Source organism: Malurus melanocephalus, unplaced genomic scaffold (genome assembly GCF_030028575.1).
Source record: "Malurus melanocephalus ecotype Western Australia unplaced genomic scaffold, MMel_1.1 scaffold_14, whole genome shotgun sequence".
NCBI lineage: Eukaryota > Metazoa > Chordata > Aves > Passeriformes > Maluridae > Malurus > Malurus melanocephalus.
In genome coordinates, this window is record NW_026623246.1 from 2,758,525 (window position 1) to 2,784,146 (window position 25,622).

Below are 25,622 nucleotides of genomic sequence, written 5' to 3' on the forward strand. Positions count from 1 at the left end.
ACCACAGCTGCTTCAGAAAAGGAAGACCAGGCATCCCGACGGAGTAAATAGGGGCTGTACTTTCCATTTCTTATCAGAGATGTTAGCTAGCAATAATGAGCAAGCAGGAGGGGAGGGAGGGAAGAGAAAGGGGAGAACAGTCACAAATCACCCCAGCTGTAAAAACTGCTCCCTTTGTTAAATGGCCCTTAGTGAGTGGARAGAAGGTGAGAATTTAAAGAAGGGTCTTTGTTATTTAAATGATATCCCATGCTGCTTTTTCAAAACTTCCTTAGAAATGTATAATGAAAGCAACTATTTTACAGTTCCAAGCCACAGGCTTGGGGTTTGGGGCTGGGGTTTTTTTCTTGACTGACCAGGGAAAACTAGGAAAGAAGTCATCGCCTCTTATAGAAGAGACAAATTACATTCCCATATCTGATACATCCTATCTTCTGATTGCTTTTAAAATTTTGAAAGCATTACATGGATGAGCTTTATCACYACTGTGAAGTCTTCCACTTGTGAAACAAAGTCTTCACTGGTGAAACAAAGGAGACTAATTTTGTAAACTTTTTCCCAACTTTCAATGTTGTTTATTTTCTTTTGTCACCTCCAACAAGAAGGGACTTATCCCTCCACGTACAACCTAATCTTTTTATTTTAGGGGAGGGAGAGCAGTGACAGAGTTAGTCTGACAGTAGTGATACAAACTCTGTGTGACATTTGTATGCAACGACACAGACTGGCACACTATGTCAAAAATTCTCTGAAAGATGTTAATTTTCTCAGATATGACATAGTTTGCATCTTTTTTAGAGATCTCTTCATCTAGAAGTGAAAATTGTCAGCCTGCATTCAGCCATCATGCTATATCCCCTCTTTAATACCTCTGGAAACATCATATCCTGCAAGTAAGATGCAACAAGCATTTTGGTCTGCATTTGGTCTGCCCTGTCCAATTCACCTGTGCAGGGAGATGTAGTCTACAGAAAGCAAATATTTTTGTGAAAGCAATAGCTTCTGTGAGTAGTAATACAGCCAGCCTGCACAAATCAAACAAACTGAATAAAAGATGCATTTAAATGCCCTGAAATGTTCATTAATTGCAGAGAATTTAATCCAATGCCTACAGTACCMTCATGTGCTGGCATAATAAGAAAAGAACACAACTTTGTGCCAGTTGCACARTGTGCTTTCCAGCATATTTATTTGAATTACACAGATTAGAAACAAGCTTCCCAGATTTCAAACAGTGATTGTCTTTTTCCTTGGCAATATTTAGTATTTTCTGCTGAAGGGAAAAGTAGCAGCAAGTTTAATCTTTAGGCCTCCTGTCAATTAGAATTCACAGACTCTGAGAAGTGGTAAATATTGAAAATCTTGTTCTAGTATAATATTGAAACGAAGTTCAAAGACAAACACTGTCTYCTCTCAGTGGAAAAGCCAAGAGAAGCAACATCCTTGTAATTYCATGCATCTACCCTCTGTACAGCACATTTGAATCATTATGTCTTGGTGCTTTAACAGACCATACAGGAGTAACTATGAGCAGGCATTTCAAGGGCATTATTTCCCCCACTATATTGTTTCTACATTATTTTCCTATCACAAAGYTTAAACACACATTATAATTCTGCTTGATGGAAAGATATGAAGGAATGTTTTCCAATTGCCAAAGCATGGGAAATTTTTAAGGGAGGCCACTCTGGTGTATTTTCCCAGAAAGAATTACTGCTGAACTGGTGTGTCTGTGTGTGTTGYAATGGGATTGTGTCCAACCTACTGTAACCAGCAGGAACACGGACTTCTCAAAACCCAATTTCAGCTGCAGCCATTGCTTGAAGTGGTCTGCTCTGCACGAGGGCTGGCAGTCATCTAGGCAGAGGGTGTTAGCAGGGGGACAACCATTGGTAGAGCAATAGTGAAGCTCAAAACCTGCCAAAGGAAGGATATCTGTCTTTTATGAGGTCTATAGAACCTGGAAACGAGTACATAATGTAAGAGGAGAGTGAGCAAATAAATAGAGACACCATATGTTCAGCACAAGACAGAGGGCTCTGAAAACAGAGTTCAGTGCTGCCACAACCACTCTCATGTAACAGCAAGAGAACAGGAATTATAAGGAATTAGTAGATGTCGGCACACTGTACACACATTAGAGACGACTATTTGTTRTATTGCTGAATACCAAACTTATTATTGCTTTCATTTCCTCATCTGTTTACAGCCTTCTCCTGATTCTTACAGATGGAGTGTAAGTTCAGGCAGACATAGGGKTTTTTGTGTTGAATTTGCCCCAGCAAAGCACCCTAGGACTAGAGCCCTTAGATGCTGCAGTGATCGGGGTATTTGCTGAGAGCTGACAGTGGCAGCTGCTCTCTCTGCCAGAATTCAGCCAGGGTGTTCTGATGGACATCTATACTCACTGATCCACAGCACCCAGGGGTTCATTCAAAGTGCTTGGGGCCTATAAACCAGCAGGGTCCAGAAAATCAGCTACAAAGGCAGAGGAAGGAAGAAGACACAGAGGACAGGCAGAGCGAAGTGAGGAGTTACACTCCAGTCCCTGACCCAGCCCCGTGTCAATATGGTGTGTTAACGCTGTTTGTCTCGGAGATGTATCAATAGTGACACAGGCACTGCCTATACCAGACTTTTGCAGAGTGTGAGAMGCACACATTCGAGCAGCTCGTCTGTCACCGTGCACATGGTGCGGCTCGTGTCACATACAGCACTGGCACGGGGAGCAGAGTGCGTGTGTATTTTGTATTGCAGAAAAAATATTTTTGGTTAACTTAGTGTAACTTCTGCCACTCTGAGCAAACTGTGCACTGTGAGGGCACTATTGTATCCTCAGTCAATGGTCATGTYRCTCCCTGYTCAYGCTGTCACRCCCCTGAGAGCAGTGCCAGTTCAGRTCTGGCRTTTAAATSGAGGCATCAGCTGGCAAGCCACAGGCTGTGCAATCAAAACACCCCGCTCTTCAGGGTGGCTCTTCATCCGTTTGCTACGCACTAGTGATAGCCCAAGAGATGGGGAGAAGCTCCTGTAGCTCTCCCAGCAGAWTCACCCCCTTGGATTCCTCTTGCAAGGGAACTCCTTGTCCCACCCTGGCAGTGCTGATGCTCAGGGAGAGCCCTTCACCTTCAGCCTCGGAGGCTCCTCAGGGGAGCAAAGTCTGCAAACCACACTCAGGGGAGCCAGCACYGTGGAGCTCCAGTGGGACACCCAACTGGTACAATGGAGAGAGATCATGAGATGGAGTCACTGGAGAAAAACAACAGCAGAGAATAAAACTTCAAAGATAAATTCAAGAGGATTTGGGATATCTGTGTGGCTGCGTGCAAGAATTCTTGGGACCCTCAAAAAAACCCTGGACCTGTGTCAGTAATTTTGGAAAGAAAAATGGAGGGGAAAATATATTTGGCATTGCAAGAATACCAGGTGGCTTCACTGTTTGGCAACCATCTGGTCTCAGTTTTCTCTTTGTTAGTAGCACCAGGATGAAATGAGACAGAAATAGAAAATGTTAACTATTAAAATATACACAATTAGACAAATAAAAGCTACCATCAAGAAAAGAGAATCCAGCAAATGGATAGCAGTGTGCAACACATGGCAAATCATTTAAAAGAAAAAAATAAAGGCACAGCCATCCTGAATTATAACAAAATTGCAGTTAATTTAGTGTTTGTAATATTGCACAAGAATTATGATACTTTTGCTAATGGTTTATCATCATCCTTCCCTCCAGTTCCTCCACACACCATATCGTAGAAGAGCTGCAGAAGCAGCCAGTAATGTTCAGATTACAAAGAAGGCAACTCAGCACAGAAGAAAAAACAACTAGAGGAAGGATGGAAACAGCAGCAGTGCCAGAGCTGTAGGCAACTACAAAGGAGAAATCCAATGGCTTACATTTATTGATCTGTCATTTAAAATTAAACTAAAAAGAAACCATAGTTGAATTTCACATGGAACTTTTTTGTCAAAGATAGTGGTAAATGCAGAACGACTTTAGGATTTCTCTGAAGTGTCATTTCTTCAAATCTTCATCTTCAAAGATGATGGCTATTGACCCAAATGAAGATCAGTTATTCAAAATATGAAGTGTATGCAAGGCTAATTTTTCAGGTGAAGGAGAGGAAAAACTATCTGCAGGTTGATTTGCCTCCATGTAAAACCTTGTTTGCTCACATTCAGTATGCAATGACATGATGCTGCTTTTGCACATTACTAATATACTAAATTTGCAGGAAGCGTTTAAGACTTTGGCACAAAGGTTTTGCTTTTTTCTTCTAGAACTTAAGTAAACCACCAGGTAGAAACAAAAAAATAACAACTATAGCAAACTAATCTAACTTGAAAGYTAAAGAAGAAAGGCCGTTCAGTAACCAGAGACCTCCTGGCCTCTGCCACTTGACTTCATGGTCTTATTCCAGCTGTCAGAGAAAACAATAGATGAAAACAGAATGAGAAGATTGAATATTCTCAAAAAATGCAACGAAGTCTCATGAATGCCAACATGTACAATGTAACCATTTCCATCAAAGAATARTGTCTATTTATCATGGTATATGTGCAGAAACTTGTTATCACAATCATATTGTGCACTAAGATTAAACATGACTCTGCCATGAGGTAACTCTTGACAAGTAGCTTGATTTTTTAATTTTTTTTTTAATTAACTTCTCCTACTTTTCAACAACACCGTATTAGGAAAATTGCTTTGCCCATTTCTACCTGCAACTAAATTTTTGGCAAATAATTTATCCTCTGAAATTATTAATTACGGGAAGGTRCCAACTGAGGCTGTTATCAGGACAATTAGAGGAGTCCTGCTGAACACACACTGAAGGACACACCAGGCACACAGTGAGAGGGAAGCCCAGATAAACATGAAGAGCCCTAGAAATACAGCAGTGTGGCCACTGGGCTGGATTCCCACAGCATCCATGGGGAATCCAGTCCCAGCCTGGCACTGACAACTCCATATTGCCATTTTTTACCAAAAGCACTAAGTGTTAATTAGAGGACCATAGCCTCSATATCCTATGTACTCCATTCAAATCATGACAAAAATAATCACACTGTGGAAACATGGGTTAGCAGAAGATCAATGACCCTGTCTCTTCTCAGCTGCCCATCACTTTGCTAAGTGAGTAAAAAATTCAAAATCACAGCACAGAAAATTCGTGACTAAGTCATGATATAGACAGCACATAAAAGGTTCAAAGAATTTCCTGAGAAAACATTGTTGGAATAATTATACACTTCAAGCTAATATATTAAATTTCATCTTCTTTTCTATTACTCTTCAACAGTCAATACAAAATATATTGCAGTTTTAACGGGGAAAATTAGACACAGATCTGTGCTGCCATAATTCTTACTAAATACTTGAACACTAGAATTAAAGGTCCTGTGTAAATTGTATTTTGTCAAGGATTTATAGAGAATAATTTTTTTAACATGGAAATAATTGACATGCACACTTAATATCTTAGAATTTCTTGCTTCTGTTCTCTTTGGTGTGATAACTATTAAAAGGCTACATGTAAAAAAATTCTTTGCAAACTGTTTTCAAACCAGGGGCATGTCATTCTCTCAGAACTATTCAAGCCTGACATTATTTTAAATACTGAGAGTAGTATGTAAAGAAATCGGATAGGCTGAATTTCAGGAACAAAAATATTTGAGTTACTGCAAACATATTTGTTACCAAGATGCAGAATGTTACYACTGTGTTTTGGCTCAGGAAAGCCATTTTCAACTAGCTGAGTATTGCTTTTTTTTAAATGTCAGCAAGTATTTCTACCACAGTTCATCATACTCATCTACAACAGTCGGTCTCTTTAAGGGTAAAATGTATTAATTTTTTTTTAGATTTATCTATAAATCAACATGAAACTGGCATTTTTTACTAGGAAGTCAGGAAATCAGCTCAGCAAATATGGTAAACTGTTCAAAATTTCTGTCATTAAGTGTAATATATAGTAGTGACTGTCCACATAAACCATTGCAGATGTCATAAACCAGGCTGAATAACCAGCCTGACAGCACAACCATTTTCTGTAATATCTCCCATTTTAACCTCACRTTTAAAAACAAACAAATTCAAGAAACTGTACCAGCTGGTGGAAGGAAAACACAAACAGATCATGTTCTGTTTTTATTTGCAAAGGGAAGGTGGTGATCATCTTGTACTTCAGAGYTCTCCAAGTCCTTGCCTACTAATTAAATTCAGACACTGACCAGTGACACATTTCAGTTTGACCTCAGCCACCTAATGCTCTGAAAAGAATGTACAGGGAAAAAGGTCAAACAAATTCCAACTTACTTCTAACTGCTGCCTGAAATTCTCTGTGAACTCCACRCCACATCTCGCCTCTTTAAACATCAAAAAAACATCTCAGCAGAGCCCAGAGAAACACCATCTTTCCCATGAACCTTTTTATGTTTCCCCCAGCTCACACCAAAGCAATTCCGTGACTCCAGTAATTACATATGCATCTCATAACCAAAAAAGACTCMGTAAGCAAAACAGGACACTATTCTTTCCCCTCAAAAAAAAAAGAGCAAGAATCACCCAAGCACAGTATATATTATTGACTCCAAAGTGATACACAGCCCCTTAAAGTTAGCGCTGATTTTATTGAGAGTTCCATAACTAAATCCACATAAATCTGGCTTTTAGGTCAACCCGTTTCTTTTACCATAGTGCGATGGAAGTGCCAGGTGCAATTCTAGCTGATTCAGCTGGAATTTCTGCCAGGAATTCAGGGGAGTGTACACGGCTACAGATGCTCAACCACATTTTGAATAGATGCAGTGTATACTTTTCACGTGCTTAAGCTGCTCTGCCAGCCAGGGCAGCGGAGACGGTGCCACAATCCCAAACTCGCGCTTCCTGCTTCAAAGCAAACACTGCCAGATGTGCTACCTCCATCCATACTGGGATGCACGAAACTCTGGATGAGGTTGAGAAAGGCTTCTCAGACCCCTGCTGAGCCATCAGTCACCTTATTAGCTGACCCTCAATGTGGAGAATGCAGAAGGAGGAGCAGAGCTTGTTCCTGGATACCTTTCTGCAACACAYTCAGAAATACCATCTATTTATTATTTTTAATTTGCTGAAAACAATATGAGCACATGGGAAAAGCCACACTTWAGAATGGTAACAACTTGTCTAATCCACTTGTACAATTCTACATGATAAATGTACAGGTTAGAAATCCACATGCAATGTTTGGTCTTCCCTTATCAAGTGCCAGWGAGCACTGCTCATGACATTAACTAATTACAACTATAAATTATATTCACCACCCAAAACCTAACACTGCAAAGAGTGCAAAACCTTCACAATAAGCCAGAAACACTATGGCTATTTTTAATGCACATTAAGCCACATAAATTTGAGAAACTGAGTGAATAACACAAGGTGGATTTAGCTATTTCTCCAGCYCCTCTCACATTAGCATACAATTATCACACAGTAATTGGCAATAACACAAAGCATCTTCTAAAAATGTCTGCTGCAAACTTCCAAGGCCCATTTTCAAGAAGTCTAAAAGTTTAGAGTTTTTTCTTCTTAACCTCTTCTTTCTCCTGCGCTCTCCTGCTTTTTCTTCTCCTTTTCGTCTCCCTTCCCCCCTAACCCATCAGCAGAGATGGAGCCTTTTTCTTTACGCTCATAATCAATCCTCCCAAGCTGGATTCCACTGCATCTTGACATAACAATCAATTACTTTCCACAACCAAGGGTTTCCAGAGAAAAAAGAGTCCAGCAAAAAGCTTTCCTTATTTGTTTTACAAAAGCAAACATGAACCTTTGAACAAAATTTTAGGGATGAAACAGCAATGGGTTTGATAGATAACTGTGTCATTTGAGTACATGCAAAATTCTTTCTAGAAGAGATCAGAGAAAAAGTTAAAAGACTGAAAAGTGTGATAAGGGGAAAAGGTAAAATGAAGAGCAGATCATTAATAGAAAACTGTAGAAACAAAAGGAAACTAACTGGAAAAAGTGAACAAAGGGCAAGACAAAAAGAARTTATATAAAATAAGAAACAGATACACTATGTTCAGAACCTTCTCAGTGTCATTCTCATTTATGAATACATTTTCCCTTGTCTAATTTACACCTTGAGCTTTTATTCAGTGATTCAACTCCCCCCAAGACTGTAGAACAAAGAAAACTGGATGATAATAGGGACAACATTAGCAAATGCTTTAAAGAAAGCAAGATCCAAAACCTCTAGATTCACCCATTCTTAGGAATATTCAAGTACTAATATGTAGTTTCCTGGCAAAAGTACTATCTGTATACTGCCTGATAGCAGTAAGCTAAATCTGAAATTACAAATGAGTGTATTCATAATGCTGAACAAGAAAGCTGTGTTCCTGGTTTCTCTTTTCGCCCTACATGTCAGCAAAAAGCCATCAATATGTTATTTCATAACTGCAAGACATTTTCTCACACACTTATTTTGTTATATCCTGAAACACAGGAGGTCAGTACTGCACTATCATAAGAGTTTTCTGACATCAGCTGCCATAGAATTGAAAAAAAGTTCACTTATTTTCAAACATATGGTCTGATATATTTCCCAGGAGGGAGGAAGGCAACAGTTAACCCTCTTCCTTGTTCTTTATTTCTATTTTGTGACTAAAATAATTTCTTACAAAAGAAATTGCTTTAATCTGGGTTTTTTTTCTTTCATTTCTTTCTGAAACACTGCATCTTGATCCTTTCAGTTTTTAAGGGTTCCTGTACAATTATTGTGCTGCAATCTGAAGAATTCAGATCCTTTACTCCACTTCTCTTTTGATGAAGATTCTATTTCCCTGCTACAGTTTATATGTTAAAATAAGACAAACGTTTAGAGCAYGCATTGTTTATGCAAACATGTGATTGTCATGCAATTACTTTGCCAYAGCTTTTACTTTTAGTTTCTCCTATTAAGATGTGTAAGGCTACTCTTTTAYATTTTGGCTACGATAAATGCTCATCATATTCAGAAGGAAAAAAAATCGAAACCAGGGAATTTTTCCTCATGACACTCTCTGTGAACTCCAGTGAACTCCTCCTCCCACTCCTGACAGTATTTGCATGATGGTTTTTGTTGCATTCTCAATCTGTGCCCTTTGAACACTGCTATTTTGAACTGCAATCCAAAAATCAATAYATATCTATCAATATCAGGAATATAATTTTATTTCCTGATTTTATTGACTTTTTCAAAAATTCAAAAATAAATCTTTTTAAAGCATCATTGAATGCTTTAAAATTTCCCTTCAAAGGAATAAAAAACACTGATAAAAATTTTCCATAAGCAGTAACAGAAAAATATACGCCTACAACGTAAGTCTTAGGAAAGCTTGTATCCTATTTAAGTTTTAAAATTAGACTATTTTACAAGGAAGAAAAATCCTAGAAATTTCACTGCYGTTTAAACACCAACATATTTCAACCCAAAATGCCCTTGTCTCTGAGGAATATCTGCTAAATACAAGAAGCTCTTGGCTAAAGGAATTAAAYAGTATCACAAACAGCACCTTCCTTGCTAGATGCTTATTGGATATTATTCTTCTAGTATTAAAAAKTAGAAATTTTCCCTCATTTTAGAGATGACAAAACTAACAAATGAGGAGAAATTAAACACACTAGTTAGCAGAGCAATGAGAAACAGACCTTAAAAGTTCTTAATTTATATTACTGTTTACTGAATTATATTTTCTTTTCGGTTGKAGGAATTTCACTAGTTTTAAAAATCCTATGGAACCCAAACAATGATATCTTATGTGTTTATTATACTTCAGGGTTCAGAAAACTTACTTTGTARGAAAATCACCAAACCAACAGGCCATGTTTAATGAAGAATCCTTGCAAAGCAGGAGATGATCTTGTCCAATCTTCTGTTGAAAGCCTGGGTTCAGATCAGATTACTGAGGCCCTGTCAAACAGATCTTGATTTTTTTTCCAGCAAGARAGATTTCACAACTTCTCTGGGCAATTTTTTCTGGTTTCAGTGGTTAATTGTTTGCCTGGTGAAGTTGGTTTTTCCTGTCTCCAGGACAGAATTTCTCCTGAAGCAGCCATCCCCATTGCCTCTTCCCCTACCACCACGCAACCTTGCAAAGAGAGAACTYCACACTGTGTGCACCTATCTTTGGACACAGGAAGACTGTGACTCAATTTCCCCTTGGTCTTCTCTTCTTGAGGCTGAGCAAGCCAGTTCTGTCAGCCCTACTTCACGCASTTCTGGCTTTCAGCATCCTCGTGGTGGTGCTGGGTCTGCCTGGGCTGTAGTTCATTTTTTTCACAGCAGTTTGTATGGTCCTGTGTTTTAGATATGTGACCAAAATAATGCTCATCACACATTAATGTTGTACCTTAATGTTGTTGAACAGCAGTCTCACAGCATCAAGGTCTYCAATATTTCTCAATCTTCACCCCCAGTGTGTAGACAGAAACAGTCTGGAAAGCCACACAACCAGGCAGTGATGCCAAAACACTCATTTTAAAACCATATCCCAAGCTTAATACCTGTTTTTACTAAGAGAATTACACTAACTTTTATGTTCTCACTATCTTAGTGCTGTTTCTTACTTCTAATTAGCCAAATCCAGGGGTCAATTTGTATCATAAATGTAGAATAAAACCATTAAAATGGAGTTCTTAGTGGAACACATTTGGATTTTTTTTTCTTTTTGAATTATGACTTAGGGCATAACATCCTTTTCCAAAACATATTACATGACTTAGAAGACCTAGTGTCAAAAAGCAATTTAATAATTTGAATCCCTAGGACTGATTTAAATATTAAGGTGTTCCATTTGTGAWGAAAATAAATTTGGCTTAGGCACTCGGGGGAAAAAAACTCTTGGTTTGGAAGTCAGGATGTAAAGCAGCCAGAATAAAAGAAAATCTTATGTTYCATACTTTATTTTATGTTTAAATTCTCATAATATTGAATGTTACCAAATACCATTTTCATTCCTATAAAAGTTCTTTCAGCACCAAAAAGGACAGCTGGTAGAATGCAACAAGAGAAACACAATCTTTATTAGTTTCCCACTTCCTATTTTCCAAAATTTACATCATATAAAATAAAAAGCTTGAGGCATTTGCCTCCTGCAGCTCACAGACTGTAACTAGAGAAGAGAATGGTAGCCTAGGTTAAAAAGCAGGTCATGTTAATAGACTGTCATAATCTTGCCATTAGGTCATAAACAGCAGATTTGGCTGCTCTACACACAGTTCACCTTCCTATCTGCAAGCTGGAGCTCTGGAAAGTTACAGGTATCCAAGCTTTCATCAGTTTGTGTTACTGTGACTGAAAGATTCCAGTAAAAGAAAATTCAGGTACCACTTCAGACCAGATGGAGAGAGGCCCTGGAAAGATGCAGAGCTATTACAGAAGGTGATTGCAAAGCTAAAGTTTTGCAAAAGACTCATTTTGCCTTTGTAGATACATTTTACTAATTCCAGAGGTGGARGCTTCCCCAAAACAGGTGAGATTCCTGCTTCTTATTTGCTGTTGTTATCTTCAAAAGTAATAGAACACAATGAAAATATGGTCCCTGAAACTAGGGAACAGAAATATAATAAATTTTGTTGCAAGGGGTTCTCAATTGTTTCACACCAAATCTCAGATCAGGGACATAAACATGAGGAAAAATTGCAGACGAACATGAGACTGACATTATTTGGAGTTCAGATTAAGAAAACTGAGATGGTAGAAAAATCTCAAAATGCACCAAAACAGCCCTTTGTACCTTAATGATCAGGCTTGTAAGTGGCACCTAACTATCTGGCAACAGCCAGGAGTTATTTTGCATATGGTCACCAGGGGTTTTAGGATTTTATTGGGATCTGGACAGTGATCACGCCAAAAGCAATGGGTGAGTTCSTATAAAGGATGTGGGCAAGAAGGCAGCTGCTTTCTAGGAGTTATCCAACCAAGTCTAAGAAAAAACCGGATATCCAGGAAACATGGGGTTAACTCTGGCACTATAAATGGGATTGGAAGAGYCTTCTGAAAGAAAGATTAGGACTGGGATTCCAATGCAGCCACACRAGGAAATCATCAGCAAAATTACTCYTTTCATGGAGGAAAAGAATAAAAACAGGGGCATTTAGAAAACACAGCAGTTAGAGATCTTTCACTTGCACTGGATTTTCAAAAGGGCTGACTTTTCCCCCATTTGGCCCCGTGCAGGAGCTCAAAAGGATCAAAGCAAGAAGTTGTGCTGACTCTGACAGGCAYGGTGACAACTGCAGTTGCTTCGAAAGAGGAGAAACTTAAGTTGTGTTAGAATGTAAGGAGATCTCTAAAGGTCTCCTTGAACTCTATTAGAAAGCAGGGGAATGGTATTCATGACACATCAGGTGACTTTAGTCCTCAGTATCGTAATCTATACACAGTTAACAAAGGGCAAACTTCAGCATARGACAGAGTCTCTTCTCATTTTACATCACATTAACTTGCCCTGYGTGTCCAGGTGAGCTCTCAGCAGTGCAATGTTAATGTGGCACTATTGCACAGGGTTCAACACGTGTTACTCCAGAGTTGTAAAATGAGCTTGTTTTCATTTGCACTAATTCACAAAATTCAGTAATTGGCAATAGGTTGTTCCCAACATTAGTGCAAATTAGCAAGGTTCCACTTAATTTTCTCTAATTACTGGACTGAAAAGGATGATCGTGTACATTGGGARATAATTAGCTAAGTGGGTATTAACCGGGGTTTTTGTGTGTGAAAATTTCCAATCATTCAACTAGACACTGACTCAGGCATTTCCTTTTGAGATAGATGTTCCAAATGAACCCCATTAGCTCCCCAAAGCTGCATGGTAACAGCTGGAAATCAGCGCAGGCAACACTCAAAGAAAAATGGGCTCGAACAGGAGCAGCTATTCCCTTCTGAATTGGGCTGCCTCAGACTAATTGAGAACAACTTCACTGGGCTGACAGAGCCTGTAGTTCCAACATGATAAAAATGATGTTTACAGTCCCCAGGGGTACTGAGTAGAAGTCTGCCTTCTTGCATAGGAAACATTAGCAATTGCATCAGTTGTGGAAAACAGCTGCCTGACCACCCCCTCCCTGAGCAAAAAGACTCGACAGGGGCTGCTGGTTCAGGAGCAGCAAGAACAGCCACACGGGCAAAGAGAAAACSTGCACAAATGACCAGCACTGGACTAAGCAGCGCACGAGCAGGCAATGCTATGGTAACAGAAATCAGATTTAATTGAAAGCGAGGTAAGAAAGAACTAGGGCAATAACCTCTGCCTTTCAATAGCATACATTCCTGCTGTAATTGAAATATACACAAAGCAAACACCCTTAAGACATAATATGCTTCAGTAATTTATTTCCAAATCAGGGTCAGTACAGTAGTTAATATTTGTTTCATTTCTGCTGCCAGAATATATGCCTCAAAAAAAAAAACAAAAAAAGAAGTAAGGGAAGATAGGATATAAAGCAATTTAAGTCACGTGTTTGTGTCTGATCTGCTCTTTCAAATAAAATATCAAGCAGGAAATACAGTTCCCCAGTCCTTCCTTTCTTTTCTTAGGTGAAATATCTTTCTGTTCCCTTAGACAGACAACATCTCATCGCTGCTGTTGTAACTCATTAYCGAGGTAGTAACAACAGGCAGCTCCACCATTTACACAGCAAACATGAATCAGCCTGGTGAGCACAATGAACCCTGGCCATCAATTCAGTACAGAAACAGAGTTCGCAGATGAATAATTTACTGCTGTCATCTCAAAGATTACAAAAAGGAAATGGTCTATTTATTTGTAAAGCAACATTATTGATAAATGTCCAGTTTAACCCTGAGATTATATTTGCTAACTTCCTCTCATAGTGAGGAAATTCCACTATAAAACTGCATTTATTTATGTTTTCCTAACASTATTAGTATTTATCATTTAGTACTGTCAAAACAAAGGCTATTTAGTTGCCTTCTTTGGCACTGCTGTTTCTGAGAGACTTTTAATAACATAAGCATAAAACTGAAAAAAAAAAAAAAATCTCTAGTAAACCAAATATCCAATGAATGAAGAAGCTCCTAGSTGATATTTTGACTTCAGCCAATTTACTTTGATTCCAAGTGAAGGCTTTTGCAGTCAATTTATTGACAGACCCAGTGCCTGCTCCATCCAGCCTCAGAGAGATATCCAGGACACCAAAGTGCTSCTGTTTAACTCTCTTTGCAATAAACTACTCAGCTGAATAAATTCATTTAGCTGAGGACACACAGCAGCAGCTATTGCACATCRAGTTCCCAAGAAGCTACAGATGACTGCACCAGGCAGAGCAAGCTCCTGGATAGGACTTTACACTTTCAGCTTGTTTCAGCAAAAGGATATTTTCATTTGATTTCAGTAAAATGCCAAGTAATTCCCATAATCAGTGATGCACCCRAAGTTTTGAAGCAAAGAGAAATGAATGAAAAATTTAAAAAAAAAATTATTTTAAAACAAAATATGAGCTTCCTTCAGCATAAATTAGAAACAAATCTAACTATTACTGAAATACTCCATTCTAGCCAAAAAACTTCTCTACTTTAATTGCATTAAAGGCAACATTTATAGATACTAAAAATAACTCAGTGGACTACCATCTTTCAAGCTTATAAGATTTACAGAGTCAAAAAACATTTCTAGGAATGAGCTAATAGATTTATGTTATATTGCAATTATTACAAGTTGAGAAAACTAACTTTCATTTACTAAGGTTGATTATTTTCCAGTGAAGAAGCCCCCTAAGTACACAAACTCTTAACCAGTAAAACACAATTTTCTTGCAAGTAGACAGAAGTAAAGAATCAGAAAAACTTAAACACTCTGGGAATTTATGTTTATGTTAAAGCACTAAACATCAAGTAAAATTAAATAGAAATGCCTGTTAAAACCATTTTAAAACCTCAACTCAGCAGGAGCAGGCTGGGACTTCCCTCAGGAAAGTGYTCAGGTTGCATATCTGTTCATCCTATGCTGCAATTTAAAATAAATACCTTCAATATCTATGAAGTTTCTTTCCGTTATATCTGAACAGAAGAAAGCAGCAGAGGTAAAATATTAAACAAGAGTTTTTTCTGAGCCCAAAAGCTTCTCAGAACAAGAAGGTTCTATATGGTGCTATAAAATAAGGTGATCAGCATAAYTTTCCACAACTTGCTACTTCAGGASAGCAAATGTGCTTTTCACTAGGCTTCTGATACGCCCTATCTCTTTTCAGTCTTTTTTTCTTACATTTGACTCCATCTCCTGAAAAGCCAAATTTGCCCTAGTTGTCATCCAGTACTCAAACTCTGCCTGCCCTGTGCCCAGGCATCAGATTCTACYTTTCTTCAGAAGTTTTTATCTGAGACACTTTATACACTGCCAAACACTAGGCAGAAGCAGGCCTTTTTAGGGGCATTGTTCATAGAACCTTTTGGATATTCTGATCCATACAGATCATTTTACACCCCAGGTGGCAGAAGAACACTTCCCTATGGTCCTGGCATCTACAAAAACAGAGGGAATTTTTAAAGTTTTCACCTAGAAACAATCTATCAACAAAACACATATTCATAACTATAACTCATTTGGAGCCCAGGGGTGACAGTTCCCTGGATTCCTGCCATCCACATCCCCACCCCATGGCTGCTTGCCCACTGAGCCCTGCCATCTCTGGGGCTGTGCCCTGCTGACAGCCTTCCAGAGCTGCAGCTCTATTTTTTATTGATATCACTCATTTCAAAATATTCCAATTCCTGCATGCTCAATTCAAACCTTGTCACAAGAATTTGCCAGGTTAGATTGCAAAGCAGAACTAACACGAAGGAACAGCAAAGGCCAAAAGCAAGAGGAGCTGGGCTTTAGGCCGTAAAATAGGATGAGAGATTAAAAAAAGATGGAACTAAACTTAAATTTATAAAGGATAGRAAAGCAAGAGTAGCTTCTGTTGAAGAAGCTGATAGAGACAACAGCAGCATCAAAAGACTCCAGTGCTCAGTTTAGTCCATCAGGAGTGACCACGGGCTCAGGCTGGTGACAAAGGCCACCATGTTCTCAAGTCATAGAACTGACAGTGTAACGGTGATGCCAGTGATACACCACAAAGCTACAACTCAAGTCAAATACACCATTATTTAATTTTTTTTTTTTTTTTTTTGCTCTCCTCTTATACGGATCAAAGCATTTTCCTTTGATCAAAACAAGCAACATGAGCTATTTCCCATTTATCTCAACTGGTGCTGCRCGGTGTGCCCACCCTGGCTCTGTGCCGGGTGTTTGCATTCCAGCCTTATCACCCGTGCACTGGAGCATCCCGTCCTCAGCACACATCTCCCTTACCCCTTCTTAACAGGGCTTTCTTCTGACCATGTTTACACATTTAAGTTTATATCAAMTATTCATTTACTGATAAATATATTATACTATTAAAAATTTATCCTATGTTGCAAAAATGTATGTGGTAGCTTCATTCACATTTACATTTCCTAGAGCTTTAAAGCAATTCAACTATACTTCCTGAAAAAAAAATTAAACCAAGAAAATTTATTCTTCATTTTACTCAGTAAAATTATTTTCATTTAAGCAGAATTCAACTATTTTTAATTCACACAATATTTTAAAATAGCATACTAAGTGTAGATATAGTTATACAGAAGTGTTCACATTTTAAGTAAAACTGACCTGAATGGTAAAGTTTTAAAGTTTTTGTCATTGCCAGCAGTGAGCTACAAGTCTTTTTTGCCTTTTTTTTTAATTAAAACACCTTATGTATTTTGTCCTTCAGAATTTACAGCATAGTAAACTACTGGAGAAAAAAATAAACYCATGTTCCAAGCAGAATCTAACATCAAATCCTTGCCCACCTCCCCCCCAAAAAAAATGTTTCCACCAAATACCTTCAAAGCTGTAACATTTGGTGCAATTAAAGCATTTAGTATTTTCTTCCACTAACTTTATTTTGAGCACGGTTAAACATTATACTAATCCTACTCTTTTTCCTTTCTCCTTTTTTCCTGACCCTTTCACTTGAAAGCCCATCAACATAATCTCCTGCAAGCATAGCACTACCTGACAAACTATCACCCCGAATAGACCTCAATCCATCCTGTGAGGCAGCAGTTACAAGAAATCATTGAACTCTGAATGGTCCCTGCACCATCTGAGAATAAATCAGGAGGACAATATATTTCTTGGATTTAAAACAGCCCCATCAATAAGTAACCTAAGCATCAGGAAAATGACCAACTAAAATGCTGACGAACGCTCATGGCCTTTTATTGGGGTCAAGGGGTAGGACTGCCCAGGATCCCTCCTGCCTTTCTTCTTCATCCAAATACTCTGAAAGGCCTAATACTCTGCAATGTTGGATTCATGTGTTGATTTGGCATTGCACCATCAGGCAAGCCAAAGCAAATTTCTCCTCTCTCCTTCTCACTGTCACACTCAGCCTATTACAGTGCACCAAGGCCAGACAGCTCAAGCTACAGACAGATCAGAAATTATCAAGAACTGAAAAACAAACTCAAAGAGAGAGACAGAGAGAAATATTCCTCAAAGCTTCAAAGTGCAAAACGTATCTCTTGCTGGAGCAGTCAAAGCTCTTCTGCAGCTATTTAAAATCCAGAAGCCAGAACATTACATTTGGTCGGGAAACATGAGGAATGAGAGAGATTTTGTTTATTCAGTTTTCAATTTCTCTGCTAAGGCTAAAGCTCTTTTTGTTGTTTCATTTGCTTAAAGCTTCTGCTTTGTCAGACTTCCAATTAAGAGAATGTGACACTCTCACCAGGCTTGGATTTCTCCTATTAAGCAGCTTTGCTGGTCATTTTGTTAAGGCCACCTCCGTAACAAATGCTGACCGAAAACAGAATTAATAATGGATTTAAAGGCTACTACTCAGTAGCCAATGCACACAATGGGAACAGCTGTTTTACACAACGTACGCATCTACAGTGACTTCGTTACACTCAAAAAAAAAAAAAAAATAAAAAAAACCAAGAAATCCAGCCATTCTCAACTGTTACATAGAAATCTTTATCAATTTAAGGTACTTTAGCAGATACAAATAACTGCTAAACAAAATGCATACTTACAAAAGTATGCAAAAGCAGACTTCAATCACAGCTAGTCACATGGGAGAATCATGTAGGTAAATCAGCATTTTCCTTTTTTCTCAATATAGATCTAAAGACTGGATGCATTCTAATGAAAAAAATAATTGCATCAAATAAAAATAAATATAATCGCGCTCATGGAAATTCTCTAACTCTACACTCCCATCACAGTGTGTAACAAGCTGATTGGAAAAATATTCAGCTATAGGACAAACTAACAATGTATTTGAGGCTATTTTCAGGCACATGTTAGCAAAGGATTTGATCTCTCAGTCTATTGGTAAACTTCAACATATGTTAAAGCTTTCAATTTGCTTTCTCCTTTGAAAGGGAACTACGTGYATCTGTCAATCAGTGCAACACTGTGAGCAATGATCTCTCAAGAATCCCTCACACTACAAAAAGTGACACAGAATCATGGAATTATTAAGGTTGGTTAAGACCCCCAAGATCACCGAGTCCAACCTTTGATCAAACACCACCATGTCAACGAGACCACAGAGTGCCACGTCCTGTGGTTTCTTGAACACTTCCAAGGGGGGTGACTCCACCGTGCTCCAATGCTTAACCACCCTTTCAGTGAAGAAATTCTTCATGACATGTTGAGCTTGTAGCAGGAAAAAAACCCCGATGTCTAAAAAGTGGCTCAACCTCATGGAAAAATACTAGAACAAGAGATAAGGACCAAATTTAAAACATTTTCAGAGAACCAATAAAAACAAGAGAAATGCAATCATTTATCATATTCTTTCAGCATTTAAGGCCATGAGACTAAGCACAAGAAAAAAATGAAGGGAAAAATTAACATTGTCTCCCTAGTTCTCTGTTCAGAACCTCTGAAGTTTGTTAAGAATTTGCCCCAGATGAACATACAAATTGGCCTCATTATAACAAGATGGATGACTAGCTTTGTTCCTTGGTTAAGAAACAGGTCAGTACTTCTGAAAAGATATGAGCTTAAAATAAGGAACTAAATGGAAATCATTAATTGCCACAATGTGACATGCCAAATGGATTTACCCAATGCTTTGATGTACAAAGAATTCATTCCTATAATCTCACATTGGGGAAAAAAAAACGTTGACCTGTTACTCTGGATAAAAGCATATTAACAAAAATATTCRTATGCCACTTTCAAATCATTAAATTAGTGAGCTACTGCGATTTGCTGGGGAGGGGGAGATAAAGACATAATTTATCCCAGCCATTACACAAATGGAAGTCTAAGGCAAAGACCAAGAGCTTTCTGAAGGAAGACACTAGCAACGTCAAGAAAATAAAACAAGTTCTMCTAACACAGAGCATTGACTAAAATCATAGTAATGAAAATTTCATTTTTGATATCCCAGGRTGAATAAGTGAAGGCATGCTCCTTAGCTGTCCTTCCTTTTAATGATGACATTACCAATACTTCACAGTGGATCAGACCAGTCACCTACCGAGTCAAGTTTCCTCTTGCTGATCACAAGTACTGCCGGTTTTTGTGAAAAGAACAGCAGTGTCAGCAGTAGAAAGCAGGACTACATGGACCCCCTGTGATTAAATGTGGCAGTCTGAAAGATGCAGGTCTGAAGCCCAGAAAGGAAAGAAAGAGTGATGTGATCTCATCTTCTGGCTTTGACAGACTTTCTYGATACAAACGCTCTGCTAAACAGGAGAGGGCAAGGGAACAAGCTCAGAACTGACAGCCCGGTACCCGACASTGCCGGGTGTRTGCCCCARCCATTCCCAAGGCCAGACCCAGCAYAGCTCAGGGTCTGCTCCAGCGGAGGGAGCACTCCTGAAAGGCAGCCAGGACACTCCTGCACCAGTTCTGCTCCTTTTGACCCRACCAGCCACTGCACACAACCCAAARGACGCTGRCCACAAACACCCCACTACCATCACAYTTCACCGATGCTCAGTTCCATGCTTCACAAATGCCGCTCTGATGGGCTGGTGTGCAACTCTTACACCATCTTAAATACTATGAAATGGGAAAAAAATAGATATCCATTATAGGAGGGGAAGTCATGCACAGTGTGGACATAAGCCAGTACACTCTATTTGTCTTTGGGACTGGGAATTTCTTCCTGTCTTGTACCCTATGGTACGGATATGTCCCCAGAACCTGATTGCAGTCCCTGGATGCCTCATTTATTATGACAATTGTTCTGTTCTCAGTCTTTATTTTAAATTCTCTAAAAATGAATGCATTTTTTCTTCATGTGGGTTTAAATGATAATCCAAMAWAAACATAACTAAAAAGAATCACAGYATCCAATTACCTGCAACACATTTGCAAGCAGCAGAGCCACCATTCAAAAAATCTAGTTSCAAAAATAAAAAGAAAGAGCTTCAAGAAAGAGCTTCAGAGCTTCAGAGCTTCAGAAAGAAGCTCAAGAGAATCTGAAGAGAATCTTGACATGATAAAGCACATATATGTTCTCCATTCCCTCTTCATCTAGAACAAAGAAGGCACTTTTTTAAGATTATAGTATTTTGTGGATGTATTGAAATCATAGAAATTCTGATATCTCCATTATTATTTTTATTAGTTGCTTATTTTAGAAGTTATAGATATTTCAATACTAGTGCTGATACAGTTAAGAATTCCACAACTCAACTCACAAATAGTAGGTATGAATTGTGTGACTCTCTTTTGCTCCCTTTCTATTACTTCTGATTGCACAAGTAAAGGTAGTTGCTGATTTTGATTTTATTGATGCTAAGACTTTCTGTTAAGGATGTCCTACTTGTCCATTGATTCAATGTCATAAGAAAGTCTATAAAAATAGGTTTGCTCCATAAGTACTCTAKTAATAATAAATCATGGTCACTCTGCCCTCATCTTACCACAAAAATACCTCTATTTCATGTAAGTATATTATCCCTTCACTTTTACATTTAAACATTATATGCAGCTGAAATACACATGTGAAAGAAAATGTACTTTTTTTCCCCTCATTAATATATATTAGAAAAAATTAATCTTACTATACTAATATATTTTGCAGCTTACTTCTGAGTCTTGGCACTGGAAGACGTAATTTTTCTCCCATGACTGTGCACTTTATAGACTTCCCAAGTTTTTAGCCAGCAGGAAGTTTGTGCTGCTTGCCTCTGAGACTCTGTGCTTCCTTAAATGCAGTTCTGTTCTGGTTTTCTCCTATCAAATTACATAGGRTTTATCACAGCGGTTAATAACAAGGCGAGCGCAATGCAAAAAAAAAAAAAAAAAATTGCTGCCACCTTTCCTTTTGTATCATCAAATCAACAGTGAAAAGCTGAAAAGTTAGATAGGTTACCATTTTCCATAGATGCTTATGTGCAAGTCTGTCTAAAATTTCTTTTGAATCTTGAGCAAGTATTCATCTTTGCTTTGTAATGTGCTCCTTTCATCATTATCTTTGCAGATCTTTTTTCAGAGAAATGAAGAAACAGTACAAGCAGAGTTCTCTGAAGTAATTGTTTTGCTCAGTCACGGAAACCTGCAATTTTGCCCTTGGATATAAGTGCAGATACACATAATAACATAGGTTCAGAAAGAAGAAAAAGAATTTACTGCCTCTTATCTAYGCAGCTTAACTTAATGATTAGCAAGGTGTGATGTGACCCAAAAAAAAGAAAACAGGGGAAAGAACAGTCAATATTGTAAAAAARTAGTTCTTTTTATAAACAAGTAAAACGAAAGAAAATACCACTACTCTCTCAACCCCTTTATGGAAATAGTATTTTCTACACTGAACAGTACATTACCATGGGACATTACTATAAAATTCTGTATAATTAAACAGGCCAATGATACTAGATTTTTAAAAAAAATTAATGAGGATATGCAAACAGTACCAGGAATCTGATTTAAGTCTTAACAACTTAAAACTAAGGCAAACAGGTCTCCTTTTTCAAGAAGTAGTCCATAACCATATCTTATGTCCCAGTAGATTTGATTTTCACCAATGAAATCAAAGAATTTTGTTTTGCTACAAATGTGTCAATAACACAAAATTATATTCCACAGAGAAACTCCCTCTCTGMCACACAATCTGTTTATCTATTCCAGTACTGCACGCTGTTTGGTGTCTTTGCCTCATTTTCTGGTGTCTCCTGACCACAGGGTTACAACGTGTTTATCTCCACATGCTGGTTCAGCATCTATGACAGCAAAGAGCAGCAGACAGGAGAGGAAAGGAAGCAGTACTGAATTCTACAGCGTAAGTCAATGCAAGGGGGAAAAAACAAACTAACAACAACACCAAAACAGTGTAGATATATAGTGTCACAATAACAGGGGCCAGTCCAGTGTGGACAGGATATAGACACAATCCCCCACATACTTGGCAAGATAAAAATCAGAAGAGGTGACAGCTACTTTCACAGAAAACTGAAATTCATTCTGCCTCCTGCGCTCCTCTGCAGCTTACTATTAGTCACACCAAGAATGATTTTTATGCCTTTGACTCACACAGATAAAACAAACCATTTAAATACTCTTCAGAGAGAAAGAAGGAACAAACCAGGAGCTAAAAAAWTCCCACATTTAGTAGGTGAGCATTATTTACAAAATACTGCTGTGAAGGGGTTCACAGGGGAGCAGGGCAGAGCTTTCTGCAGGAAGTCTGCATTTATTTTAATGCRTCAACCTAATCAACATCTCCAGGACTTGTCCCTCACAAATAATAGCTGGAAGATGCCTGAGAATCCTGCACTCTCCTTGCTCTCTCAACCCTCTCCTCATACACATATGGTGGATTGGTTCAGATCCTCAGATAATGGAGAGAGGAATATGTAAATAAGCAGCTTCTGATGGATATSTGGAAAAGTCATATCTTTAAATTGTGTTCCAGGGTCTTCTTACAAAATCACCCAAAAAGGTACAACAAGGTCTCTGCTTGCCATAACATATTGCTTTCTCCTTTTCTCAGCTGAAAGAGAATATTTTTATCTCTGGCTCTGGCTCCAAAAACTSTTTTCTCCATGACTTCTCCAATGAGCTCACTCAGGGTAGCCCAGGAAATCAACCCAATGCCTGCTTTAGTAACCCATCCAGCATTTCATTCTCCTATAGCGTTCACCGTGGCAGTTAATTCCAAAGATTGTGTAAAAGAGATGCATACAAGTGGAAAAGGCTTTTTAAATAAATCAAACTAATACAAATAATCTGCCTGCAAGTTTGCTAACACATATTTTTGAAACAGAGAAACAAAGAGAAAATGACAAGAAGGTGAGAGAAATGGTCAAGAGAAACCTGAGGAAGGACAAGACAGAGACAAATTACTGAATACGGAAACAGCTGAAGATGCAGGGGAACTCTGGAGATCATCTAGTGCATCAACCTAATGAAAGCACAGCCAACTACAGCACGTTGCTCAGGACTGTGCCCAGCCATCTTCCCAAAATCTCCCAGGATGGTCACTCCAAAATCTCTCCAGGCAACTTCTGMAGGTGTTCAGTCACCCTCACAYTGGARATGTTTTTCCCTATCCAGCAATGCAGTCTTCCATATTTCAATTTACACCTGTCATCTCTTGTACTTTGATAGGGAAATCCTATGCAGAGTCAATCCCTTCTTCAACCTTAACAAAGAGGAGCACAGCCATCCCAGATGCAAACATTTGACCATAAAGATTTTTTATTCCCTTTCCTGAGGGTGCCTTCCAAATGCACAATAATACTACGATTATCCTGGCGAGAGYTGGCAGATAGAGATATAAACACATGCAATTCCTGAAAAAGAAAGGGCTCTCAAAATATAATATTGTTAGGACAACAGTCTGATTATATCGCTTATGTCTCAAGATATTGTAGTGCTTTTTGAAAAGCAACATTTTATGAACTCTATCAAGAAAAACTGCAAGTATGTTTCTTCCTAAAGAAACACAGATATCCTTTCAGTTGACCAAGTTCCTGTAAGGGAAGTACAAGAAATTTTCTCCCATATGAAAAGAAGTACTTGAAGTTTCCAAGGACAGCAGCCTCAGAGTGTGTCACCACAGACCAGGACAAGAAGGAAATAGGACAATACCTGTGATTTTGTATCAAGTTCCCCACRAGTTACATTTCCTCAGAAAGTGCTGGAGTAGAACACACCTTAAACATTAGCCYTGTCTTTGATCTGACACTTTGATATTCTTCCTGCCAAGAACTGCTGCAGAACATCTCTGTTTCTTTTGCAAGTTCAGCTGGAGTTGCTGCTTTTGATGTACACAGCATTGCCACAGATGAGAACTAAAGGCCATGGAGCAATTTACACTGTTATAAAGTCAGAGAGATCAGTAGCTAAGGAACGTGAAGGAAATTCCCAAGTAAACAAAGCTGGGATGAGCATATAGGTAATTTCTGTAGCTGAGTTTACCTAAGAGAGACAAGTGAATGTGGGAAGTATCCATTGCATGCTGCGGAGTAAGAGAATCCAATAATTCCCCACAAAGATGGGGATTTTTCAGTAGAGARGTGTAAAGAAAATCTGATTTGAGACACTGCATCCGTGTCTATACTCTTTATTTGGAGGATGAAACATCTTCCGACTCATTTTTCTCCTGTTGGGAGGCACACTGGACTGTGGAGTTCTCCAGAATGTAAAACAAACACAGCCTCTCCTAAAATGCATTTGTATCTCCTTCCAACTACAGAGCTAAATGAAAGCCCACGAAAGCAAAATGTTAAAGGGGGAGAAAGCGCTGATATTACATAAAATAGAAAAACAGAGTTCTCTGGAAAGCTTTTAAATGTTGTCCTTCGAATTCTTAACTGCATAATTTTTCAAGTGTTCCAAAGAGCTATCCATTTTCTACTGACTCCACCAAAAAACAAGATTTTGTTTTGTTTGTTTTGCTCATCACGTTATGTCAACATGACAACCTGGCGCCTGATGCTGACCTCAGTGGATTCTTGAAAAAGGAGCCAGCGCTGCAACTTAAAACACTGTCAATTGCTGCTTAAATGAAAATAAAAACAACAGATTTACAAAAACATGTGTATTTTAGCTTATACAATATCTAATGGTGTTTCCTTTACCAATTCCTGGTGTTTTGCTGAGCAAAATAAACAGTAGTTCTAAAGCTACAATTTTGAAAAAACCTTCGGAGTCCTGGAGTTAAACACAGGGCTGTGCTTCTTCAGAACTAAAAGCATTTGAGGTGTTTACTTAGAAACTAGGAATCAGCTATTACTTTAGAAAAGCATTTCTCTTTATTCAGTAGTGAACATAATTTCTACGTTATTTAACACAGAATTTGCACAATCCCAAATTGTCAAATGTACTGGCAGAAGGCTCAAGCAGCTCTGGTGAATTCTGGAAGGTAGTATTAATGTGATTCTAGCCAGACAAGTTTGGTTTCATATGAAAGGTTTTTCTTGAATCATGCACACACTTTTTTCTACTGCACATCACTGAAACAGAATGAAACCTGAACAGTGTCAAATTATACCCCATGTATTTGTTTCAAGTGGGAGTTTTTCAGCTTTCCCTGAAAATATTRGACAATGGACTAGATGGCCAAGAGGACTGACTGAGGATGGCAATTT

General features: G+C 38.4%; 1 protein-coding gene across 2 annotated transcripts in view; it reads right to left on the bottom strand.

Annotated features, from left to right (window-relative positions):
- NEBL (nebulette) overlaps positions 1–25,622 on the bottom strand; it is a 244,553-nt gene that overhangs the window by 144,057 nt on the left and 74,874 nt on the right. The window lies entirely within an intron of this gene.